Here is a 21203-nt window from a genome sequence, read left to right as displayed (position 1 = left end):
CTGTTTTCGTCCGTGTCATGGAGCGATGCGGCGAAAACGGTATTGTCTATAAATCGTGAATGGTTCGAAGTTCGTGCATTGTCTATTGAACTACATGCAAAGCAGCACCTTGCCTCTTCGTGAGAAAATTACGTGAAACTTAAAACTGGAATGTGAAGAGGCATGCCCTTCGTGCTCACCCCATAAGTGAGCGATACACATTAAACGCGCAAGTCACTGATAGACGGCTAGATTTTCTTGGTCCATAGTACCTAAATTCCTTCCGTTCCAAGGAGGTTTCGAACTGAAGCGATGTGTAGCTCAAACGGCACGCGCTAAGCGACAGAGAAATTGCCCTTCTCTGTCGTCTTCGGTGCCCCGTTTGAGCTCGCTACACGTATACATGGCGTAGTGCCTCAGTTTAAATCACCCTAAAAAAATACTCGGGCTGATTTCTTTTCGCAGTCGCTTATGGTTGCAAGTACACTCAACGTTAGACTCTGATTGCATAGCTTGCACAAAATACAGTCACTTTTATATTGCCGCACTTGCGTTCCCATGCTTAACCTTGTCGAAATAGCCCGTCTTGCCAAGCAAGCGGCGTGGTGAAGTGGTTAGAGTACCTGACTTGTGAGCGAGAGGACGTGAGTTCGAATCCTGCTTTCGGGCACGTTTTTTTTTCAGCTCATTAATTTTTTTATTAGGGTATAAATGCCTATTTTAATTAATTACACCTTTGCGGAGCATCGGAACGAATTACAGTTACTCCCTTGAGGACCATCGGGCAGGGGCAACTGTTAGTCCCCGAAGGAGTAAGCGCATGGGGAGTAACAGTTCATCCCATGTCAGTTCGTCCCCAAAAGGACTAATGGTTGTGGCAAATCAGTTAGTCCCCAAAAGGACTAACCTCCCTACCCCTTTTAGTCCTTTTTTTCTTAGAGTGTAGCGCGTTAAATACGCGGTGCCTAGACACCGTATGTATTTTTTGAATAGAGAAAGCAACAGAGAGCGTTTTAGTGCAATGAAAAACGAAAAAAAGAACATGTAAAAACAGAAGTGCTCCGACCAGGATTCGATCGTCGCACCTGCAGATCCCCAGCCCGGATCACTACCGCTACGCCACGCCAGCATACGAGCACAGGTGGATAATTTAGCATACCAAAATCGAGAAGCACTTTTAGTTTCACAGAGAGAAGTCTTGCACAGACGTGGTAGATGCGCTATCGCCCAGCAACTAAAACTCACGCCTGTACCACAAAGAAAATTTTGCTTTCCGTATTCAATAGTGTGCTCGGAAGTGCCATAACATCGACTTTCACTTGCGATTGGTATTTTAACTTCGAAAAAAGTCCTAAATGAACCACCGACCCGGGACGCTGCATGAATGGGCTGTTACTGCCGATTTCGATAGCCGTTTCTTGTTCTTCACGCGAGGGGTATGCTATGTTTTCTTAGTTCAGTGATGTCTTTCAGTCTACACGTCTGTCTAGTCATATATATTCGTCAGAGAAGCGCAGGCTAGTGCTGGGAGCCTTCGGCGACAGCACATATATCTGCGTTTATGACGCGTCACATCGGCGCTCCTCACTTCTTGTGCTGGCACTGTAGACATGAAAAAATTGTTTATTTAAAAGCACCGATGCTAAATCTGAAATATAAAGTAATTTATCCTTGTTAGACTCCTTGATTCTTGAGGTTAGACGCGCCGATAGCGTGCAGACGGACTCGGCGGATACGCTATGCCTAAGCTTCGGTGGGGACTGATATCGGCGCGGGTAGCTGGCGAAAGCTAAAATGTGTGTATTTGAGCCTCAGAACTATTTTTAGTACAATAGGGAAAGTGGAAGCGCACGAATCGCCTCAGCCTTGTTATCGGTGCGATAATATCAAGCAGCGGTAGGCTTCGAACTCGGGGTCCATTCGAGCGCGTCTGAACGACTTCTGGATTTCATGTCCACTCCACAACACTGCGACAATGGCGATAACTCCCAATCATATGTTACGTGCGAACTACTAAAAAAGCGGCGTCCTCTGCGTTTGCGTGGTTTCGTTCAAGAATTTAGCTATCCGCCTTGTCAAAAGGCAAAATGCAAAAAACGAAAGTGATTTTCATTGTCACATGTGCAGGAATAAACAAGGCAGCTCACGCACCTTTATTCCATGCTGCGACACAAAATAGTTCTATGACCCTAAGATATAGTGTTATTTAGGACAAGAGACTAGTATGAAGTGATGAAATTGTATAAAGCATTTAATATTCAGCAGCGCTCGTCCTTGCGTACTGGAGCCAGCGCGGCACAAACACAACCAGCGCAGTTTCCAATGCGACCGTCTCTTCCAGTGTGACCCAGCATTGCCCAGCTCCTATCCAGCGTTCTCACTGGTCTCGAGTGAGTCCCAGCGAGCGCCAGCGTACCCAGTGCGATCCAGTGCTTAAAAAAAAAAAAAAATAACAACGCGCTGATTTCACACTGAAAGGCACTGGAAGACGCTGGTTCTTGCAATCGGCATTTCCGAGGTTTTTTACTATGAAGTAAGAGCATCGTTAAAAAGACACTCATTGACGAAGGCAAACATCACACTAATCGAAATTAGGAAAACCAAAGAAATATAACGGAAGCGCGCATTGTAGTTTATATCGCATATGCAGGTAAATCACAAAGATGTATACCAAGAAACACTAAGCAAAACTGCGCCTTAGCAATCGCGTCATATCTATTTGCTGGCATGCAGTGACTGCAGCACTTGGGGCGGAAACACATCGAACGCCGCCGCACATTTCTGGCACACATTACTCAAATGCGACAAATGCACGCTGCAGAAACGATTTTTTTTTTCAAGGAATCTTGAAAAGTCACGGACCACATGAGCGCGATCCGCGCATAATAAGCACATCGCCACGAAAGCAAGATAGGGAACACATAAGCGTAACCTGTGCCTCACGGGTAAAATTAAAAATCATCGTATATATGTTGCTGTGCGACGGACACAAGCGCACGGAAACATCACACACTGCACATGTGTACCTCCGAGGTTGTGTGGACAATTTCTGGGCTACATTTAAACGACAGCAGGAAGTTACTTCAATGAGAAACGAAGTGAGGGCGCATGTAGTGCAGGTAACGGCTGCGCATAAAGTCAGTTAAGGTTTTAAGGCCAGTGACCGAGGTTGAAATCGTTAAAATCACACCCCAGCAATAGCTTACGCAGGGTAAATTGTCCGGATCTTGAAGGCCATGCTTTTTGCTGACTACACGTGGCATAAGCGATTCAAAAGCAAGAATACTGCATGTAATTTATTTCTGCCCTAAACTATAGCACACAATATGAGCATGTCAATGTTTCTTCTTGTCTAGCAACATATGTATGTAGTTCGGCCCAAAACGGCACAAAACCTGCTGTAGTGGGTATTATTGTAGGAATCACGGAGGCCACAACAGCCGCACTATTTACAGACGGCGCTGGCAGCGCCGGTATTTTCGTATTCAACGCGACAGGTTGAATACGAAGGTACGGCGTGTTGTAATTGCTCCGTCTTCAACGGTTGTTGTGCGAGCTGCATCGATGTGTTTGTTTGATCGTGTGTTATTAGGTTTGCTGTAATGAAATGAGACGTAGTTCGCAAGCACGAAAGTGCCAGAAGATGGCTTGAGTCTCGCTGTAAGCACGCCGTATGCGTGGCGCGCCAGCTAAATGTGGACCAACGATTTTCATGCCGTGGAGTGCGTTCCCTTTGTCTCCGCTGGTTGTCGTGGAAAGCTTGGTGGACGGCGCAAAGAAGTAATGCGTATTATTAGCGTGCCTCAGCTCGTCCACTACCCAGCGGCTTGTTTGCTGCAAGTAACATCGCAGACGCATCACTGGAAACTTGGAGAGCGCCTTTCGACCTCGCCGTACTGTTGAAACGGTAAGCAATCGTGCTCGCCAACTACACGTGCGTTCATCCGTGTTGTGTGTGCTTCCCGTGTGTGTATAGAGTGCCTTGCGAACGTAGCAAGTGGAACACCCACGTCAACAGTGAACCCTGTGCTGATACTTGCTACGCGCTGGTTGTAAAAATTGTGTACGCAACTCTATTGCCGCAGTGCGGAATTGATAATACTGATAAGCGTTTGCTTCCGCTGAGAAAAGTTTCGGAAATCGTGTTCACCTTGTGCAGCTGTGCGTGAGCTCCCGCCTGTCTGCTAAAGTTGCATAGTAACGACCCGTCTACCTCTTCATCGATTCTTTCTTCAATGACGTTTCCTCACTTATAAATGCTTCGACGTTGTGCACAATCTCTGCTTACGAGGTTTTTGGCTAACGAACAGTTCTAGGGAAAAAATGTAAGCCAATCACAGCTTGCTACTAGTACAGCTTTATTTCCAAGACAAGATGTGTTGACATAACTGACTTAACTAAACATGACAGGGGAACGTTGCCTATACTAAGTAATGGAAAAAAACATTAAGATTAGATTGTAATCTGCTGCTGCGGCGCGTCCAAAACTTTATTTGATGTAGAGGTCCCTATTGTCATGACATTCGATAATTTCAAGCATTTGCTTTCTTTTCACATTAGTGCAGACATTGTTTTCATGACCCTTTTAGGTGCTGATTGCATGTTTTCACGATATCACAGCTTTATTGTGCCACTGCTATAAGCTAACATAGACCTCATTTTGTAGTGGCGAGGCCGTGACCCACAACATAAACTACAAGATCGAGGAGCCCCCAGAAATGCAGACTCTGTGGATATATGGCTGCAGCAGCATGGCGTGTGATCTGGATGGTCATGTCAGGTGTGTATGAAATGTGTGTGTTCCAAAAAGGGGGCTTGGTGTCATTCATGGTGAATTTTGTCAACACATTCCATACTGCAGCTTACTAAAGAGACTAAATATTTATGCAACCTTATTGAACTTGCTACTTATTTGTGTTCATAGCCATTATGCCCACATTATTGTGTTCGGTATAAAACTATACCTAACCTTTCCTGATGTTTAGTATTTCTTTTGCGTAAGTTGCTTACCTGCAAGTTAAATATAATTTTTGCTTTGTACGTAGTGTATTTATGCCTTTTTATTGTGGTTTTATTCTTTGAAAACTATTTCCTATTCTGTACCCCTTATTTGCATAATTTTTTTTTTCTGGTTGTGCTACAATCTCGTGCAGTTTTCTGTGCATGTAGGAATTCGAAGTGTAGTGGACTAAATATGTCACAGGTCTAAGCACATAGTGTGCACACCTTTGTTTATCATTGATATCTTTACAGTTACTTCTCTGTTCCCTTAGTAACAGCCACTGCAAAATACACATTTGGTGAGCTTTAATTTCTTGAAAATTAATATGATGGTCAGTATTTACTATGCTGCATTTACTTCAGTAGTACATAGGCACAGACTGATATGGATACCTTGTGACCTACACAGGATGTCTTTTTTGTTTGTTGCATTAAAAATGGCGGCTCACCCACATGTCTTACTATATATGTGGTATGCCTCATCGATTTCACTTGTCAATTTTTACAGTGGATGGAAACAGATGAACGATTGTAATCCAACATGAAGCCCCGTTGTGGAAATGTACGGCCAAGTTGGATGACCATACTGGTCTTTTGAATGAAATATACACATACATATATATACACATACATACGATACCGGCCAGTTTGCCCTATGTACACTTGACCACATGTGAAAGGGATACAGTACGCTGCCTGTGACACACACGCCAATTTTGGTGGTATCTTTCACCGAGCAAGCCTCCCTTGCCTGCTTGCCTTTCTCAATTCTCTTGCACACTGCTGTGCATATAGGCACCCCGACAAGAAAGGCTTGCTTAGATACCACTAAATTTGTCTTGTGTCTGTCAGAGGTAGTGTAGTCTATTCTTGTGATCATGTGTATATTTGGTCAAATGTACATGCAGCAGATTGGCCGGTGCCTCAACACCTGCCTAACACAGCACCATAATTCACTCCCCGGATCAGTATGTTCGTCCCACTTGACCATGCACCGATGGGACTGGGGCTGCACGCCAGATTTAGACTGTTCATCTGTTTTGTTCAGCTGCGGCAACCAATTGACCAACAAATTCGCTGAGGAATGCCACATAAAAAGACTGGGTCACAATCTGTTTACTGAATTGTCTGCAACCTTCGTAGGAACAAATTTGCTTGTTGCAACTAGTTTTAGGCACGTTATTTCTTGTTAACTTTTCTGCTTGACCTACAGAGCAGTTATGCAATCAATTTTCAAAGAGACATGATTAGTATAATTTTTGTTTTCTGTTTTTCACATGCCATGTTGCAAGAAGGACCCTTCTTAATTAAAACTGAATTAACTTTTCAATTGCAATTGGGAAGTCTTATCATTGCGTTTAGGATACATATCAGTGTACATACCTGTACTAGATTAGAAACTAATTGTTTCAATAACTCAAAAAGCACGAATATACTGTGTCCATTGTATCTGAGAGTGACACTGCGACTGTGTTCCAAATACCACTAATTGGCAGTTATCCATCATAATTTGCGAAAACAACTTAAAACATTATTGTTCCCCATACAATGGATACTTACATGCATCATCATGATTGCTCAAGCTCCATGTGAGAAATTTATTATTGGCATATTAAGCATAGTACATACCAACTATGGCTAACAGCGGATGGAATATTAATTTTGTCTACCGCTCAGCAATAGAAGCCAGTAGGTCATTCCCTTCTTTTCAAAAAATTTGTTTCCTATGCACAGTGTGACGTCTGTATAGGACTCTTAGCTCATGGGTGTTCCTGCTTGCTTATCTTATAAATGGGGAATGTGTTGTCATTGCAAGATGAGATTAATGTGTGACTAGGCTGTTGTCGTTTGGAGATGCTTTTTGTCATCAGCAATGATATTCTACTGCCAGGCACATTGACCCAGTGCTGATGTCACAGTATCTTGGGAAAGTAAAGATATTGTCAAAAATGATTCTCAAAAGAACTGCCGCTGTTTGGCAGAGTGGTGGGGAGGTAGGATGTTCTGCAACTTCTCTGTTATAATTTTTTTCTGAAATACTGAAATGAAACTTAGCATAATGGTACAACTATATAGATATTTGTGGCATGTTTGTGCCTGCTAATACATTATGGCTGAATGTTCATTACACCTTTTGAAAATTAATTTCAATTGTATTTTCCAGGCTCCAGCGTCGCCGTTACTAGACGGACCAAATGAGGCCAAAAACTAGCCTTTCCTCGCTCCTTTCCTGGGAAGTGAAATAGCAGGTGATCATGTAAGAATGAACTTGCAACATGTGAGCAGTAGCCAAAGCTCCATACAGGTCATGCTGGTGGTGGAATGATAAGACAAACCGCAATATTTATTTGTTTACTTATTCACTTAATATTTATTTATTCATATCTCGTGAATACTGTGCAGTTTTTCAGCAGGGAATCAGATAAAATAAAGAAATATCATTGCATCAAAGTAAACATGTTATTTGAAAAAGCATATTTCACGTAGCACAGTACCATGATAAAACATTTTCAGACAACTAGTCTGCTTTTGATACGAATTCATGAAAACTGCAAATTTTGAAGAAACAGAGCAGTAAGGTTAACAAATCTTACTCATAACTGAAAAATGAGATCACATTTCTGTTGGACCTAATACCATAATTTAATCTGGCAAATTAGAGATACCATATGCTGCTCTAATATACAATCACTAATTTATGAGTAGATGTGCGAAACTCTCAAACATTGCAACAATTTCATGTAAGCTGTAAATTCATATATAAAGTTTGTTGACTTTAGACATAGCAGATGGAGTCTGCAGAACTGTGATATCTCTTTCTGGCACAGAGACGGGGATTAGTAAGCTTCGTGGTGTTATTTTTCTTAAACCTGCCTAATAGTTCTTCCTGCAACAAGTTGAATTCTCAAATGCCACAAACTTCAAATTAGTGCTGTGGTTGTCTCAAAAGTATTTCTGTATTTTGGATGTATTTGAGTAGGAAAATTTACAGAATTAACGAACTTGTGCTAGTTCTTCTTTATTTTTTTACAGTTGCAAACTAAGTCCTTTTCCTTCAAGTTTTGCTATTGTCAGCAAATTTTAATAAATATTGATGGTTTTAATGTAAAACTATGATTTAAACATTTTTAAATGTATCAAACCTCATCAAATTTGATTCCATAGTTGCCGAGAAAAACTATTTTACTGTTTATGTGCATTACATAGGAGCTCCTGAGCTAAATCTCTTTTTTATTCATTGCGTGTGTCAGTCTGGTTTGTATTTCTCACCCTAATTAGAATATTGGCTCTGATCTCAAAATTGTTTCCCTTACAACGAAATACAAGCTTTTAAACTTTGTACGATATATGCTGTACTGCTCTATGAAAACCACTGTTTGCCACATTTTTGCAGGGCCTGCCAGTGCTAATTTTACACATAAACATAGACTAATATGCTGTGTGGTTTCGGTATATGGTGTACTTATCTGTGAAAGCCATTATTTGCCACATTTTTGCAGCGACTGCCAGTGTTATTTTTGCACTTAAACAAACTAAAATGCTGTGTCGTTTCGTCAGGCTGACACAACATTGCAGTGCACATTCATATCAGTCTATTTTCAGGCTTTAGTATCCAACCATTCAATGTGCACTGCTGGAACAGGCACTCCTTTTGCAGTTTTAATGGTATGGTTTCTTGTCCTAGTCAAGCCTGTTATTGCCAGGTGTCAACTGTAATCAAGTCTGCCACTGATTCTTTTACCTCATGTTTCGTGTGTTTGCACCACCAGCTTGACCTGAGAAGCATGTTGGCAGCTACAGTTTGTGTGTTGCAAGTTCTAGTCTGAAGCGTGTATGTCACATATATGAAGTATGTATCTAGTCTGAAGTGCAATAAACATTTCAAACTGAATACTTTGTGGTTGTAGCACCAATTATTTTGCCACTGCATTTACTGTAGTCCTTATTGCCTACAGTAGAACTTTGGTAAATTGCAAGTTCTTTACACATATCGGCCTAGCTTTTATAGGCATTTGCTTGTAGGTACTCGAAAGCAACTGCATAGAAATATTCCATAGAATTTTGTCTTTAGCGTCTCTAAAGCAACTCGATAGAAATATTCTATAGAAATTTGCCTTTAGCATCTCTAAAGCAACTCGATAGAAATATTCTATAGAAATTTGTCTTTAGCATCTCTAAAAAAACTCGATAGAAATATTCTACAGAAATTTGCCTTTAGCATCTCTAAAGAAACTCGATAGAAATATTCTATAGAAATTTGTCTTTAGCATCTCTAAAGAAACTCGATAGAAATATTCTATAGAAATTTGTCTTTAGCATCTCTAAAGAAACTCGATAGAAATATTCTATAGAAATTTGTCTTTAGCATCTTTAAAGCAACTCGATAGAAATGTTCCATAGAAATGCGTCTTTAGAGTTCCTATAAGAATGCGGTGGCCAAATAACTTTTGAAACTCTATAGGAAAATCCTATAGGCAATCAAAATAAACCCAATAGAGTTCTATAGAGAACATTCAAAAGACTTTCTAAAAAAACACATTAAAAATTTTTGTAAGGGTTACTAGCGCTTTGACGACAACTTTTCTCGAAAGGTGTGGGGTAAAGCTGCTACACAGCTCAGTGTACCACCCACAGTCGAATTCCGTTGAGAAGCTCCACTCCGTCATGAAGCGCGTGTTGAGAGCGTTGTGTTTTGAACATCGAACTGACTGGGAGCTGTGTCTGCCTGGGGTGATGTTTGCGTTAAGAACCGCGCCGCATGCGGCTACGGGGTTTTCGCCAGCTGAACTGGTGTACGGTCGCTCGCTTCGATCTCCGCTTCGCATGCTTCGAGAATCATGGGAAGGTAGGGGCGACGACCCAGTCGTGGTGGAGTACGTACTTAAGCTCCTCGAACGCTTAAGAAGGGCACAGGAGTTGTCAGGTGAAGCAATGACAAAGGCCCAGCAGAGGGCCAAGGTTTATTATGATCGGACAGCCAGGGCCCGTCGTTTTGAGGTGGGCGATGAGGTCATGATATTGCGCACATCGCTAAACAACAAACTAGACGTGCAGTGGGAGGGCCCAGCACGAATTGTTCAGAAACTGTCGGACGTTAACTACGTGGTAAGTCTGCCAGGAAAGCGGAAAGCACAGCAAGTTTACCACTGTAATCTGCTCAAACCTTATAGACAAAGGGAAGCAGTGGTGTGCATGATGGTAAACGTTCCTGAAGAGCTTCCGGTCGAGCTTCCGGGACTAGGCTCAGTGACGAACAGGGAAGACACCGGTCAAGTCATTAGTGACCTTATCAGTAAAGCACCGCTGTCGCCCGAGCAGAAAACCGAACTACACCAGCTATTACAAGAGTTTCAAGGTCTGTTCTCTGAGAGGCCTGGTAGGACTTCTGTACTTACTCATGATATAGAACTTACCTCCACAGAGCCAGTACGATCCAAGGCGTATCGGGTGTCACCCCGCCAGAGCGATATTATGGAGGCTGAGGTAAAGAAAATGCTACAGCTCGGTGTTATTGAGGCAGGTGAGAGTGATTATACCTCCCCTTTGATTTTAGTTGAGGTACCGGGCAAGGAACCTCGTCCTTGCGTCGACTACCGCAGGCTTAATTCCATCACTAAGGATCAAATTTATCCGATCCCTAACATCGAGGAGCGCCTTGAGAAAGTTAGTAGCGCTCAGTTTATTTCCACCCTAGATCTTGTCAGGGGTTATTGGCAGGTTCCACTTACAGAAGAGGCTAGTAGGTATGCGGCGTTCATTTCACCAATGGGAACATTCCGTCCTAAAGTGTTGAGTTTTGGTTTGAAGAACGCGCCATACTGTTTTTCAAGCCTCATGGATAAAGTGTTGCGGGGACAGCAAGAATTCGCTTTACCGTATCTAGACGACGTAGCGATATTCTCCGCATCCTGGTCTGAGCATATGACACACTTGCGGGCAGTGCTAACCCGCCTGCGCGAAGCGGGCTTGACAGTAAAGGCTCCTAAGTGCCAGTTAGCACAGGCCGAGGTTGTCTACCTCGGTCACGTGATTGGTCAGGGTCGTCGCCGCCCCTCTGAAATAAAAGTGGCCGCCGTGCGAGACTTTCCGCAACCGCGCACAAAGACCGATATTCGGTCGTTCTTAGGTGTCGCCGGCTACTATCAGAGGTACATCCCTAGGTACTCTGATATCGCGGCTCCCCTGACGGATGCTCTAAGAAAGACAGAGCCTCAAACAGTCGTCTGGGACGAGACAAAGGAAAGAGCTTTTAGCGCCCTAAAGAGTGCCCTAACAAGCCAGCCTGTGCTACGATCGCCAGACTATACAACAGGGTTCATTGTTCAGTGCGATGCTAGTGAGCGAGGCATGGGCGTTGTACTGTGCCAACGGGAAAATGGAGAAGTAGAACACCCCGTCCTGTATGCTAGTCGTAAGCTGACCAGTCGTGAGCAGGCGTATAGCGCCACCGAGAAAGAGTGTGCGTGTCTCGTGTGGGCCGTTCAGAAATTGTCATGCTATCTAGCCGGCTCGAGGTTTATCATTGAGACGGATCACTGCCCTCTCCAATGGCTGCAGACCATCTCTCCCAAAAATGGCCGCCTCCTGCGCTGGAGCCTCGCTTTACAACAATATTCCTTTGAGGTGCGTTACAAAAAGGGGAGTCTCAACGGTAACGCCGATGGCTTAAGTCGAAGCCCCTAACGTAGGAATCAGCCTCAAAATTGTTTGTTACTGATGTTTTTCTTCCTGAGGCAGGATTTTTTTTAACATATTGCTTTTGTTTAGTGTTTCAAAGTGATGATATGCTTTCTAGTGCAATTTTTCAATTTGTGGACGCGTTCTGAGTGATGCTAGACTACTGTAAGGAACTAGGCAGTGGTATAAAAAGGGGAAAGAGCCTGGCAGGGCTTAGTGAGGGTTGTGCCGTGCTTGCTGACTGAGCGGTTGAGTTTCAGCGTAGTTCTAACGCTTGCCGGGAACGAGAACAAAAATGTGAACTCTCCCGAAGTCACTTTGCAGTGTCCCGTGCGAACCTGAACTAGAGAACGAGGCCTTCTCTGTGCGCTGCGCTCAAGAAACGTCGAGGGACGCCCGACTTCGGTTATGAGCATCATCGAGCGACATCCCTCCGGACAGCGGATGCAGTCCCCTGTCCATCGGGATCTCCTTCCCCCGGCGGGGCGGTCTGTTGCGTTTCGCCTGCGACACGTGGTTTTGCCGGCGCGACTGCGGCGGGGCGGCAGACATTTTGGCCCGGTCGTCGTCGCCGCAACACTCATCGGCAGGTGTTTCCAGGCGCGACTGCGGCGATGCGACCGCAAAGGATCACCCTCGCATTCCAGTCATTGTGCCAGAACCAGGCGATGCGAAAGCAGGGATCATCCTCTCATTACAGTCATTGTGCCCGACCGGCAGCGCTACAACAGGGTGCTACGAGATCGTGCTCGACATGGTGCTACGGCAGCGCTACAACAGGGTGCTACGAGATCGTGCTCGACATGGTGCTACGGCAGCGCTACAACAGGGTGCTACGAGATCGTGCTCGACATGGTGCTACGGCAGCGCTACGACAGGGTGCTACGAGATCGTGCTCGACATGGTGCTACGGCAGCGCTACGACAGTGTGCGTCACCATTAGCCCATTGTACATTCACGTGCTCGTCTTTTGAGGGGTTCCTTCTTGCCCTCAACTGCGAGAGTATAAAAACAGCTGCCCCCGGACGCCAAGAAGGAGGGCTCCGATTTCTTCTGTTGAGTAAAGTGCTCTCCCGTCTCTCTACTTCGGTCAACCTGACCGCCAACTCTTTGCGATGTTAAAATAAACAAGTTGTTTTGTTGTTACCAGTCGACTCATGCTTTGCCGGGACCTTCGGATGCTTCCAGTTGTACCCCAGGCCGCCAGGTCAACGCTACCCTTGGGGCTTGCGACCCAGGTACAACCACGGGCGTCAGCGCCGAGTTCCCAACAGATCGTACCAGCGGTGCGATCCAAAACAGCAGCCAAAGTATGATCGCAGATTTGTAGAGCAGCTTCAGAAACCACCGATCGAGCAGTTTCCTTTACGATACGTCTCACGTAGTCGTTTTTTCCGGGTTGCAAAGAAATCCCGCGTAATATGAAAAAAGCCACGTGACAGAGCGCTTGCGCAGCGGTATCGTGCTGCTCTCAAGCGTCCGTTCGGTGAACAAGGTCGGCTCCCGTCAGATGACGGAGAAAATGCATGCTGCTGGCCGAGCACTGCCGATGAGATAAAGAACGCCCTGCCGCTTCCTCGACGCCCGTCACAATGCGGCCGAGCTTGTTCACCGAACGCACGCTTGAGGCCAGCACAATACCACTGCGCTAACGCTCCGTCACGTGGCTTTTTTAGTATTTCGCGGGCTTTCTTTGCAACCCGGAATGAAGGATTACGTGAGACGTATCGTAATGGAAACAACTCGATCGGTGGCTTCTGAAGGTGCTCTACAAATCTGCGTATCATACTTGGGGTCCTCAGCCAATAATGAAAAAGTTGGGTAATTAAACTTAATTAATTAGTGAGCTATGGGGAAAAAATTGACTGAGCTGCTACTACACGCTATTGCGAATAGTATAATTTCGCTTCTATACGCTTCCGACGCACCTTTCATTTTTAAATCCTGGGCTCAAGTTATGTGGGACGCCCTGTATACATATATATATATGCTTTCATAATGAGTTCAGTCGTATGCAACTCCTTCTGGAGCGAGTTGCAGACGACTGAGCGCATTATGAAAACAGATTCACTCGTGTATTATGCTTTCGATAAACATCCGATGAACTGCTTCGCCTAACTTGAGTGTTAACTTCCGCGTAACACAAACGTATCGCAAAGCTTTAGAGTTGACTGCTACGCTAAAATGCAATTGTCCATCGATAGGGGTATCTAAGAACGCGTTTGCAAGGCAGCGAAAGAGCCTCTGAAAGAACAGTCTTAGCTTTTATTTGGCATTCACGACACGGGCAGGGGTCTCGAGCCAGAGCGATGGCAGTGCCCATGGCGCTGCTTGCATCTTTTTAACTGCACCATGTTCAAGTAATTTGAATATTCGTCTATAGCTGCTTGACCGCAGTTCTTTCTTCTTTCTTTCTCTCTCATGCCTTATACAAGGCAATATTATACTACACTGCGCCATATCATAAAATAATGCTGCATAAGGCCTGCAGGGGAGATATAGATAGATAGATAGATAGATAGATAGATAGATAGATAGATAGATAGATAGATGGATAGAGAGAGAGAGAGAGAGAGAGAGAGAGAGAGAGAGAGAGAGAGAGAGAGAGAGAGAGCAAATGATAAATGAAAGGCAGGGAGGTTAACTAGGACTGAGCCCGGTCGGTTACCCTACACTGGGGAGGGGGAAAAGGGGTGGGAAAGATTAAAGGAAGAAGAGAGAGTCCACTGGGGATATGGTTCGGTCACTCATTTCGGATCACAGATGCTGACTCAATCTGGTAGCTTTCAAATATCGCAGCAGCGCTTTTGTGGCCTTTTGTAGCTGCGATATATGAAGCCATGGTACCGAAATCTTGTTCAAGGTGAAGGGTTTTCTATCCAACTGATTTAGAGCTGTGCAGAGGTCATGTCTTTCATTTTAAAAAGACCGGCAGTAGCACAGTAGATGTTCTATTGTCTCCTCGACACCGCAGGCATTGCACTCGGCGCTATGAGCCATTCCAATAAAAAAAAAAGTATATGCATTGGTGAATGCGACGCCCAAGCGTAAGCGGCACAGCCTTGTTTCCTCATTACGCGGAAGCCATGGTAACAACCGCAGTTGCATAGATGGATCGAGGGGATGCAGTCGATGTTGGGTGAATTCAGATGTGTGCCGCTTCTCCAATGTCATACGGTGCGCTAGCTTGCTTAAGTGTTGGGCTGCGTCAGTCCGCGATAAAGGCGCTATGAGACAGCCTGACATAATTTGTCCTATTGTGTCATAATATCGTCTTCTTCTATCTTGACTGCACTAAATCCGTTCGTACGAGTGCCACGAATACCTGTAAGCGTGAACAATCAAAGATTTCCCACACGCAAAAATAATAATGCTGAAATAATATGCGGAGAAGACAGTGCATTAACTATCGAAAGAACGAAAAGGAAAAGAGCGAGTATATACCTATTCAACCTGTATGAGTTTTGTTATATCGAGCACAGGCGTGAGTAGGCTGTCACAATTAAGTGCAAAAGCAGTGCGGTGCGAAACCGTAGAAGAAGTCCTGTAAACACATCAAATATTTACATTGAACAAAAAGCATTCACGTACAATCAGAGTCAAGCAATTGCCGGTAGCTACACATGCAGTGTTGACTGCGACATAGTTTTCTGCCGTATATGGGAAGATTTTAGGAGCCGGAATCTGGTGTCTTCTACACAGGGGCTTTCGGAATATACACGAAAACGCCCGTATATCTGAGAGTTGATCGTGCACTGCGTATGCTTCACCGTCACAAATAACACTCGCGCTTTCACGCCGACATTCAGCACTGCCGTAAATGAGTAGGGAAGAGAAAAAGGGAGAGGATGGGGGGGCTCTGCAAATTAATGCTCTCTCTTAACTGCAACGGCTGGCCCTTCTTGCGCGTGCGACCACTGAATGATGACGCGAATATGTACCTGCTTAGGAGGCACCTTGTCTGGTTCTCCGAACTCTATATACGTGCAGTAAACATTTTACGAACACAACTGCATGCGTAAAGAGGCGCGAAAAGCTCTTCAACAGAGAAACGTAAGCGGTCTGCTGCACATACTAAGGCTACTACTGAGCGCCTGACCTTTGAGGAATCAAACTTGTGGCTTTATCTCTCATCAACCCAGAAAGCTACGCGAGCGTTGCTAACGTGTGCCATACAGTGCACAGACTTGAGTAACCGCTTTACCAAGCTGCGTCGTCTCTTGCCTCTTCCTTCATTTTTCATTTTTGACGTTTTCGACGCCCAACTCCCATTTCTTCATGTTCCACTGCACAAAGGACAAACCCTCATATGACAAACATTCGTCTCTCTCTCTCTCTCTCTCTCTCTCTCTCTCTCTCTCTCTCTCTCACACACACACACACACACACACACACACACACACACACACACACACACACACACACACACACACACACACACAAGCGCGCGCAGTGTGACAACTTTCTGCTATAGCATTCTCAGGTTTCGAGGGAGTTAAACTTTTCCGAAGGTTGAGCATTTTGGCAATACCTCCCGTCGGCCCCAAAGTAGCATGCCTGTGCGTGTATAGTATATATAGCATGCCTGTGCCTGTGCGATCGGCCCAAAGTATAGCATGCCTGTCGACCAAAAGTACGTCTGTGCGTCTCTATATAATGCGGACACTTCCTGACACGTCGCGTATATAGCGCGGATGAAATTCCTCAGTCACGAAAGTAATTACCACCTCGGGCGCGTTATCTCCGTCCGGCAAATGCGTGCTGTAATGACAGAGCCAGACACTACGGAAATATCTGCGGTGCCGCTTTTACGACGACCGTCGTGGATCAGCTATTTCACGTTTTCATTTTGTATCTTTCTCTCCTATATACACCGTATACTGATTTATTGGTATATAGTGCCTTACGAAAGGGCCATATATATAGCAGCCGTCCGCGGTGCTAGGCAACAAGACGAAAGGAGCAACACGACATCATAAGCGGAGCAGACGCTATAGACGGTTTCATCGGGCGAGGAGGACAGGACGCGCGGAGAGCCTTTCCTCCTCTCTGGCTTGGGCGATCCGGCGCGGCGCTGCTTGAAAGTATTGCTGTCGCGTGCTGCGGAACGATTTCAAGATGTTTTAGATGGTACTTTGTGAAATTTACGCCATATCCGTTCATATAAGGCCGTCAGGGAAACATTTCAGTGCATCGGTAACTACAGTAGGCGGAAATATCTCTTGGGGGCGCAAAAATGTGACGCGTTTTATCAGCCGCGGTGTACGCACATTATCAGTCGCGGTGTGTGTATGTGTTGTGAACTATGTTGCTTATATCGGTTTTAATTCAACAAAGAAAACCGGTATCTCTGTATTAGCAGCATGAAATGGTAAATCTGCCCAATATCTGATCGCTTGGCATAGGGAGTAAAACATAAAGCATAAGAGCGCATGCTCGTGCACGGCCAACCTAAGGCAACCACGAAACATCTAAGCGGCAGGCGCTATCAAATATTTGTGATGCACCGGCATCGTTCTCGCGCATTTCAAGTCTAGTAGGCTTCAAATTACCATGTGTCTACGCTAGCCTTCCTGCATGAGGCCGATGGCGCTGCTCAACACAGCGATCACTGCGGTTGGTGAACCAGCACGATACATATGTAAGCTGTGCGCTTTGGCATTGCCTTTTTGGCCTGCATACAGCCATAATATATGAGAGATTGCATAAAAAGAATGCGATGCCTATTTTTGAGGACAAAATTTCCGTAATACGTGTGAGTGCGTCGTAGAGAACGGAACGAACACAACCAAAAAAAAAAATTCGGTTATCATCCTCTTTCTCGAAAAAGCAAGAGAAAACGAGCTAAAGCCGCAATAGGGCCTCGCATAGTCACGCCGCACAACGTTTATAAATATATAATCGCTGATGCCGTATGCTTGGACCATGCGGTATATAAAACAAAGATATATGTAATCCAGAACTATACCACTATACTTTGGACTCTCGCGCAGTTCGTAAACAGTCCCTTTGCTGGACAAGCGTAACTCAGACTGTACGGTATGCTACTATTATTTGACAAACTATTTTATTCAGGGGTGGAATCCTCATCCATCGAACCGAGCAGTCACGCAATGTAACCTGCAGCGAACAGTTTGAACGCTTGTCAAAGTATAACATCACAGCTCCTATCGTAGGAGAACGGTACCCACGGTGTTACGATCGTCGCGTATGTTTCATGGCTCCTAAACCGCAGCTTAGAAACAGGGGATAGTACTGCAATAAGGTCACATTAGTGATTGGAACATTAAGATATACACAATTGATCTCCGAGGCTGATTGTAGACTTGAATATGCGCGCACACATCACGCTGCGTATTCCGTCCACCTCAACGCCAGCAGAAATTCCGGCCATGACGCCTTAAACCATTTCAGCACGTGTCACAGAACCGTTTACCACGTAGAAGATGCACGTCATACCAAACAAACTGCGCGACCGCGAAAACAAACGCCAGAAACAACCGCGGAGCGTATACCTGCCATGCAAAACACCGCTTTCACCCAAGCCAGTAGGGCACTGCTCATAGGCGGCGCCACTGCGTTCACAATATGGCGGCGCCTACGAAAAAACGGTCTATAGAAGAAGGGCCGGATCCAGGGCAGCCTCAAAGGCGATAGGTGTGAGGTCAGATGAAAACATGCAGTGATTTAGAGGGAAGGGGAGGTAGGGCTTACGGCACGCTCAATTTCGTAATCGCTCAAGTGCCCGCGTCTGTCGAAGGGACAGTGATTAAGCGTGCATCCATATATTAAAACCTATGTACTACTGAGGACCAAGCTCACCGTCCGTGAAGCGAACCCGAGACTCAGAGGTCACGTGGTGGGCTGACTTTTGGAAGCGTGAGAGAGAGAGCAAAAGCGAAGGGAACGGCTATAAGGAGAGTTTTCAGCGCGATATCATGTTCCTTCCCACAGTTCCTTTCCTTGCACCGTGTTCGTCCCTCTCCATGGCCTCCAGGCAGGGTTGCCAGGCTTCTCGAACGAACGCGACCGCCGCGCCCTCTGAAGCTGGGCTCGCTCGCAGGCATGGGTGCTATATAGAAACGAATGATTTGGAATAGCTAATGTGGTACAACATGCTTTTGCGTTTCGATAAGTAGAGTAGAATAAGCAAAACGGGAGGGGACGATGGAGAAACGCAGAAAGCTGGATCAATGTCATCGAAGAGAAGCGCTTGTCGATGTCACAAGCCTTATTTTATTGCAACTCTTCTGTATAGTGAACAAGATGTTTGTGTTTTGTGTTCCCCGGCTTAAGGAAAACGAGAATTAGACCGAGGGACTATTGTTAGAAGCGCTGTCACACGTGAACTCCGCCCTATTTGTAGATACATCCCTTCGTTGACACAGAAAGTTGTCCGCGAGTGCATGTATGCGTATAGCGCTGTTGCGTGCGCTCGAGCAGCTAATGGCAACTTGGGCGAGCTTCGAAATGCGACCGCGTGAAGGGCGGAAGGAGTGAATTGTGTGTACACGCCTCTGGTGTTCCCGTCCATCTCATGCCATGGATGCGCACTAGACAGCAGCAGCTGCAGGTGACCCGCGACATGAGCGTTGGCGCAAGTCAAGTGGACATATCTCAATCGGCGCTATACGGACAGCCAGTGCAAAAAGAACTCGTCAGTGGTATTGCGAGGGGAATTTGAGCGTTATCAACACAGGTATGCGATCCCTATGTGCGTTTGCCAAAGCAGGTGCTTTTATTTCTTTCTATGTTAGGCAACGTATACATAGAGATGCTCGTAACACTTTTTTCGATTAACACGAAGGGCTCTGTAGCTGTCACAGTTGCACATAATAGACCCGAGAGACCAGAAAAGTCTGTATTTATTTATTACTTGATTACGCAGAACACAAGTGTGCTCACTGGAACTCATGATACATCGTCGCTGAAAAATTCAGTACTATATATAGGTCGAAGCATCCAATCAGTTACTTAGTGGCTATATAGGGCGTTGCGTTGCTAAGCACGAGGTTGCGGGATCAAATCCTGGCCACGGCGGCCGCATTGTGGCAAGGACTAAATGAAAAAAAAAAAAAGAAAAGCCGCTCGTGTAGCGTGCATTGGGCGCACGTTAAAGAATCTCCGGTGGTCGAAATACGTCCGGAGTCCCCCACTATGCGGCGTGCCTCATAACGAGATCGTGGTTTTGGCACGTAAAACCCCACAATTTATACAACAGAGCGTAACCTGCTGTGCAGGAATTAGGTATACGCAGCCCAAACATAAGAAAATCAGGGAACTTGCACAATATCATGGTCTATTTCATTACGAGATCTCTGCGCTTTAGAGATTACTATAATTAAGTATTATATGTGGAAGCCTTACGCTCTGATTTAGCGTGTTACTAGGCAGAACACAAGTGGGCTCACTGGTCTTTTGCTGTGGGTCAACGCCAAGTTCATATACGTATGCGCCGGTTAGCTGTGTGTATCATGCGAGATAGCGATCGGCAGACCGACCGATGCGAAACCACGGTAGGACTTAGCGAAGGAAGCTTCGCGTCACTGAAGAGCTGGGTACATCAAGAAAGGGCGAATATAACGCGGCACGCGAACTCAGAAAGGCGAAATGTGTTGAAATAACTCATTCGCAAACGAATACTTGCTGTCATGCAACGTCATCGATCCCTGGACGGCAGACGCTCAGTCGCGCATGCTAGCAAAGAAAAAGCCCCCCCGCCAGTATCTGATCATTCCTGGCATTCAGTGTATTACACAGCCGCGGAGCTGTAGTAATTATTGCCCCAAAACATGACTCGTACACATATACAGCCTGTGCACATGCACACGTGTTCTTCTTTGTTCTTCACCTCTGCGTATATGGGATGCGTATAGGCGCAGCCCATATACGAGTCACCACGCCGTTCCAAAGAAGATGCTTATAAAATCTGTCCGACCACCAGGGGGCGCTTATTAATGTCCCCGGATCTTTAAAAGATGGCGAAAGGCTTTGATCTCGCCGCCGGGCCAGGTGATAGGACGATAACTACAGAGCGCCCCTTGGTATGAATCAGGAGTAGCTAGCACGCCACACCGTGGCCTTCGAGATCACCCCCAAAGGCGCGCGGGGTGATCTCGGAGGCCATGGTCACACGTGCCGCGCCGTGTAATTGTTCTCCATTCGCGACGAATCAGCAAATGTTCATACAGAGGTTCTGCAATCGAGAAGATAAGGATAGATCAACACGTGGCTAACCGCCCTTCGTCCAGTTGCCCGTCTCGCCTCCTCTCGTTTACGCAAAGTGAAAAGGGAAAGCTAGAAGCGAACGGCTTTGAAAGAGACGCCGATCTAGGGAATATCCCGCCTAATGTCACACAACCACATTATGTAAAACGGCTCGTGTGGCCCACGCAATTTAAATCTTTCTCGTGGCACAAACCATGCAGGAGGCACCGCGGCAGCAGTTGTCGCTGTACCTTTAGAAACGGGAGCGTCAGGACTTATAGGCTCCGAAAAGACCCCCGAAGCGTGAGGTATACTGACAGCGCTCACACGCGAATAGA

General features: G+C 45.6%; 1 protein-coding gene and 1 long non-coding RNA gene across 5 annotated transcripts in view; one reads left to right on the top strand and one right to left on the bottom strand.

Moving 5' to 3' along the window:
- Positions 1–21203, bottom strand: part of LOC142576144 (uncharacterized) — a 146115-nt gene that overhangs the window by 112698 nt on the left and 12214 nt on the right. The gene's annotated exons all lie outside the window — the stretch shown is intronic.
- Positions 3506–8874, top strand: LOC142576143 (uncharacterized). 2 transcript variants are annotated; one of them, XR_012826794.1, is made up of 3 exons: positions 3506–3886; positions 4646–4772; positions 7145–8874. It is a non-coding gene; the product is annotated as an uncharacterized LOC142576143 (long non-coding RNA). The 2 variants fall into 2 exon arrangements; XR_012826793.1 differs by having other exon boundaries at positions 3507–3886; positions 4646–4759.

Source organism: Dermacentor variabilis, chromosome 3 (genome assembly GCF_050947875.1).
Source record: "Dermacentor variabilis isolate Ectoservices chromosome 3, ASM5094787v1, whole genome shotgun sequence".
Lineage (NCBI taxonomy): Eukaryota > Metazoa > Arthropoda > Arachnida > Ixodida > Ixodidae > Dermacentor > Dermacentor variabilis.
Note: the sequence above shows the minus strand (reverse complement) of the source record. Positions and strands in the feature narration are given on the sequence as shown.